Genomic DNA, 6,000 nt, shown 5'->3' with positions numbered 1-6,000 from the left:
TAGAGGATAAATTTGAAGGCTGCTGATATTTCATTAATGATTTCTTTAAAGAAGAACTGAAAAGAATTGCATACTTTTCATGAAATAAAAATTGATGAAACTTTAAGAGTTAGGAAATAATTCATTGCTGAGGTGGGAATCACTCCTGAATTAAGTGTCAGAGAACAGTCAAATCACAAAGAACAAAACAAGAACATCTCTAGCAGAAAGAATAAAAATAAGAAAAAATACAGTGCATTCAATTAAAGCAACTCCATAATGACCTATTTATATACTTTGGTCACTTATCAACTGGAGAATGGCTTGTCTTCTTATAAAATTAACTCAGTTCTCCATATAATTTGAGAAATGAGGCTTATATCAAAGGCGTTTGCTGTAAACATCATTTCCCAGTTTTCTGCTTTCTTTCTAATTATATTGCACTGGTTTTGTTTGTACAAAATTTTGTCTTTTAATTTTATGTAACCAAAATTATCTCTTTTGCATTTTGTAATGCTCTCTATCTCTTGCTTGGTCATGAATTCTTCCCCTCCCCACAGATCAGAGAGGTAGACTATTCTTTGCTCTTCTAATATGATTATGGTGTTACCCTTTATGTCTAGATTATGTGCCCATTTTGACCTTATTTTGGTGTGAGTTGTTGGTATTCGGCTCATTTGTGTCCTACTGTTTTGCAGTTTTTGTCAAATAGTGAATTCTTACCCAGAAGTTGGGGTCTTTGAGTTTATCAAACACTAGCACTGTGGTCACATAATGACCTATTTAAACAAGGTACTCATGACAAAAAATGGGTACCAATGGAAGAAGTGGCTTAGACAAAGACTGCAATAATTTTATACCAAAGTTTAACTGGTATATATCAACTGAAATACAAAGTACCTAAAAACAACCTAAGTTAGGAAACATTTTGACTTACTTGCCAAGTAAAAAGATACAACAGTCAGGAAAAGATCTGTTTAGAATACACACTCATTCTGAAACAAATTTGTAAGATTTAGTGGAGAACAATGGAAGATTATGAATAGTATCATCTTGAAAACAGAAAGAGCTGGTAGAAGGTAAAATCATTTTAAAGAAAGTATGGCAAAAGTCCCAACTAAACAACATAAGCCTGAGGTCATTCATGGTTGAAAAAGGAATGGAGACAACAACCGGAAGCAAAATAGAAAAAAAAAATCTGTAATTATTTTCAAAATAAACTTTTTATCATAAAGGACAATGGGACTACTATACTTGGACTGCAACACTATAGACCCGGATGTACTTATAAGGAATGTGGAAATAGTACTTCAGAGAAGAAAGATGAAATTACTGACTTAAACAAATATACAGTAGAGACAACTTGTACTAAAGGAGCTAAAATAGTGAAGGCATCGAGGGATAAATTTATGAGATATTTGAAGGTGGTAAATTATTTTAGTCATGGGGGGAACCCTGAGACCTTATTAAAGACTAATTAAACAAAAAGTAATCAAGAGAATATATGAGAGATATAATGATGGAAAGAACTGGTAGAAAGCTTGTGTATCCCACTGGTATCTTCACTGTGTTAGAAGAAAAATTCCAACACATTGAAATAAGTCTTACCGGGGCAGCTAGGTGGTGCAGGGGATAGAGCACCAGCCTTGAAGTCAGAAGGACGCGAGTTCAAACCTGGTCTCAGACACTTAACACTTCCTAGCCTAGCTGTGTGACCCTAAGCAAGTCACTTAACCCCAATTGCCTCAGCAAAAAATAAATAAATAAAATTTTAAAAAAAATAAGTTTTACCTTGGGCAGCTAGGTGACATCATGGATAAAGCACTGGTCCTGGAGTCAGAAAGGCCTGATTCAAATCCTGCCTCAGATATTTACTAGCTTTAAGCAAGTCAACATCTGTTTGGCTTAGCTCTGTTAACTGTAAAATATGGGGGACTTAACAAATGCTTGTTTTCTTCCTGTGGCATGCATTTTGGAAGATATGGACAAGAGTATCTTAGGATGACCAGGCAGGGATAGTTTGTGGTCTGTACCATTAGAGAGAACAATTCAGCCACATCCCTGAGGCTCTAGACTCATTGTAGCCTTGTGAGGATAAGCTGAAAATTAGGTCCAGAGGAGCAGTTTCTCTTGTTGGATTCTCTGTCTCTTGAAGGATGAAATTATCATGAATCCAAAGCAAGAAAGTATCAGCTACTCTGTTTTTGGCAGAAAGAACTCCAGCAGATGTCCAAATAAGTGAAGCTCCCCATAACTAGAATATTACGCCTCTGTGTCAGACTTGAGATGTTTCCCAAACTCTCTATCTACTTCCTCTTTTTGTCCATGTGGTCATTTGTGTTCTCCAGAGACAATATCACATCTGTTTCTTCCTCCACAGACCTTCATCCAAATGTTCTCAGAACAACAAAATTTAAGAGCTGGAAGGAATAACAGCAACCAATTCAAACTGGAAAAGTATCGTTTTCCCCTTTGATCCAACAGTGTCTCTACTGGGTCTGGATCTCAAAGAGATCATAAAAAAGGAGAAAGGACCCACATGTGCAAAAATGTTTGTAGCAGCCCTTTTTGTAGTGACTAAAAACTGGAAACTTGAGTTTCTTGGAGAAGAGGTGCCCCTGAGTCTGCCCATCCCCATCCTCCTGCGCTCCTGCCACTTTGCTTTGTCCACAGTCCACACTTCTTGGAGGTAAGCGCACCCTGCTGAGTGGTCTTGTGCCAATGCGTGCTATATCTCCCCATCCATAACTAAAGGTCTTCAGAGAGACCGTGGAGTTCCCTCATCCCTCCTTCTGGCCCCTGTGGCAGTGCTTGCCTCATGTATGTCCTCTGCCTTTTGTGTAAATGTACACTTGGCATTGGGGCTACACACCAGCCCACCAGAGCTGCCCTGTGCAGCAGAGTCTGAACACTTGGCAGCTAGCTCAGTGTCTGAGATCTCGCCTTGCCGGCTCACCTTCAGAAGCTTCCTGAGACAATTGAGATGGAAGCCATGCAGATGTCACAGACCTACATACAACAGCGAGGCCGGCACAATGGCTCTGAGACCTTCCATGGGGCAGAAAGTCTGTGACCTCTTCTCTTCCACAGATGCCTATGGAGCCTCCTAACACTGAGCCAGCTCTGGCAGTGTGTGTGTCGATCTCATCAATGTGGACATCTCTGGGAAGTGAACTGCCAAGAAGTGAACTTATCCATAGCATTCAAAATGTCTGTATTTGCTATAACCAATGGTTCCACATGTGGTGGTATGATGCTGACAGGTGGAAAACCTTTGTCTTTTTGACAAGTAAAAACACTGATGAGATTGTATTGGATATGATGAAAATCAATAAGAATAAATGTAAAGTCTTATACTTGGATTAAAAAAACAAACAAACTGAGAGGCACAGTATGGGGAAAATTGAGATTAGACAGGAGACTCAGATTTGCTTCTCTGAAAAAAAAATTGGGGGCCTTTGGTGGATTGAAATTTCAAGCCAAAATTAGCTCAAGCAACAGCAAAATTTTCCCCCCTAAAATAAAACCTAAAAATCTTAGAAACATCCAACCACCACTTTGTATCTGTTCTCTAGGATCAAAGAAAACAAGACCCTTTTGTCATATTAGAGCATCTAGTATAGGTTTTATCTTCTCAAGGTCAGAAAGATGCATTTCTTTCAATTGCTCCTCATAGAACACGTTCTTAGGGCCTTTTCCAACCTATTCAGAGTTTCTTTAGCTAACCAATGTCCTGAAGTATGATACAAAGAACTCAGCCGTGGTTGAAGGTGAGCAGAGTTCTAATGGTCTATCATCTTAGTCATGGAGCCATGTTTTTCAATGCAGCCCAAGACCACATTAGCTCAAGTGGCTACTCTTGATGTTCCTTACACAGTGCCTATCATATAATAGGCCCTTAATTAACATTTATTAAATTGAATTGAATGAAATTTCATCCACTAAAATCCCAAGTCTTTTTCAGACAAGCAATTCTGAACCTTCTGTCTGTCTACTCACAACTTCCCCCATATTGTATCTGTGAGGTCGATTTTTTTAATCCAAGTATAAAACTTGACATTCATCCTTATTGAATTTCACCTTATCCTATACAACCTCATCAGTGTTTTTGCTTGTTAAGATCTTTTTGGCCCCTGGCTATCATCCAGCGTATTTATGATTCCTCCATCTTTGTGTGATCTGTTAATCTGAAGCTTCCTAGATTTCCTCATAGGATCATCTCCTTAGCATGAAAGTTATTCCATTCCCAAAATCATTGCAAGTGTCCATCAAACCAAATTTCAGTGATTATGTGTGAGGTCAAATTTTCCTCCTTAAATTAAGATCTCTACTTTATTTACTTTCTTTGTTACCTATGCTTCATACATATGTATAAAGAGATCTTTGACTATTGATTTTCTGACTAGTTCCTTTTTAAAGTTTTAACTCCTATAAGATTTTTTAACGTAGTTCATGCTATTTTTTTCTTATTGTATAACTATTCTCTATGGTCTCTAACTTGGAGTGTGTGCATGCATGAGCACACACACACACACACACACACACACACAGTTTTTTTCTTATCTCTACTTTTTTTTGTTTGTTTGTTTAAAGCTCTTAATTTTATTAGATTTGTTAGAGATGGAGAAAATACTTTTTAAAATCTTTGTTAGGGATACTCCATACCTTGCCAAGAGTTTACCATTCCTAGATTTTTAGTCATGGTTTAAAAACCCAAATTTCATTCTGAGTCACAACTTTTTAAACTTTTGGCTGTTTGCTCCCCAAACTGCCTTTTTCTTCCCTAGCACTGGGAAAAATAGTACCAATGGCAATAAACTCATAATCTACATTTAAATTTGTTACTTTGTCAGTTACCTGCTGTATGACCTTGGGCAAAGAACTGACTTGGGACTTAGTTCTTTCATTTGTAAAAATAGGAATTAACATGGACATGTATTACCTCCCAGAGACATTGGGCAGAAAGCAGTATGCAAACTATAATGTGCTATTATACACCAATAGTGAGATAATTCTTCAGTTTCTCTCCTTCTCTTTACCAGTTAGATAAAAGTGAACATATAACTATGCATATATAACTACTTCAGTATACACTAACTCTTTGCATCATTCTTTCTCTGTCTCTTTTTTTTCTCTCTCTCTGTCTCTCTATATACAAAAATATAGATATATCTACAACTACATATGCATATATATACATACATGCGAAGGATATGTAATGAGAGAGCAAGGGGACATAATAGATGGAGTGCCTGACTGCCCCACTGCTACCTATGAGGTATTAAGAGACGGTAGTAAGAGGAAGGATTATAATTTGTTGTGAAGACCTTTCTATGGCAGAGGTAAACTCAAATAAAGCCTGTGCCCAGTAAGGCCTGGAGGGACCACCATCTGTATTCTCATTCTCTCTCTCTCTCTCTCTCTCTCTCTCTCTCTCTCTCTCTCTCTCTCTCTGTCTCTCTCTGTCTCTCTGACTCTCTCTGTCTCTCTGTCTCTGTGTGTGTGTATATGTCTCTCTCTCTCTGTCTCTCTCTGTCTCTCTCTCCCTCTCTCTGTCTCTCTCTCTGTCTCTCTGTCTCTCTCTCTCTGTCTCTCTCTCTCTCTGTCTCTCTCTGTCTCTCTCTGTCTCTCTGTCTCTGTCTCTCTGACTCTCTCTGTCTCTCTGTCTCTGTGTGTGTGTATGTCTCTCTCTCTCTGTCTCTCTCTGTCTCTCTCTTCTCTCTGTATCTCTCTCTGTCTCTCTCTCTGTCTCTCTCTCTGTCTCTCTCCCTCTCTCTCTCTCTCCCTCTCTCTCTCTCTCCCTCTCTCTCTCTCTGTCTCTCTCTCTCTCTGTCTCTCTCTCTCTCTGTCTCTCTGTCTCTGTCTCTGTCTCTGTCTCTGTCTCTGTCTCTGTCTCTGTCTCTGTCTCTGTCTCTGTCTCTCTGTCTCTGTCTCTGTCTCTGTCTCTGTCTCTGTCTCTGTCTCTCTCTCTGTCTCTGTCTCTCTCTCTGTCTCTGTCTCTCTCTCTCTCTCTCTCTCTCT

General features: G+C 38.9%; 1 protein-coding gene across 1 annotated transcript in view; it reads right to left on the bottom strand.

Annotated features, from left to right (window-relative positions):
* Positions 1 to 6,000, bottom strand: part of TSNARE1 (t-SNARE domain containing 1) — a 156,302-nt gene that overhangs the window by 73,597 nt on the left and 76,705 nt on the right. The window lies entirely within an intron of this gene.

This window comes from Sminthopsis crassicaudata, chromosome 1, assembly GCF_048593235.1.
Source record: "Sminthopsis crassicaudata isolate SCR6 chromosome 1, ASM4859323v1, whole genome shotgun sequence".
NCBI lineage: Eukaryota > Metazoa > Chordata > Mammalia > Dasyuromorphia > Dasyuridae > Sminthopsis > Sminthopsis crassicaudata.
The sequence above is the reverse complement of the archived record's forward strand: the minus strand, read 5'-3'. Positions and strand labels throughout refer to the sequence as shown.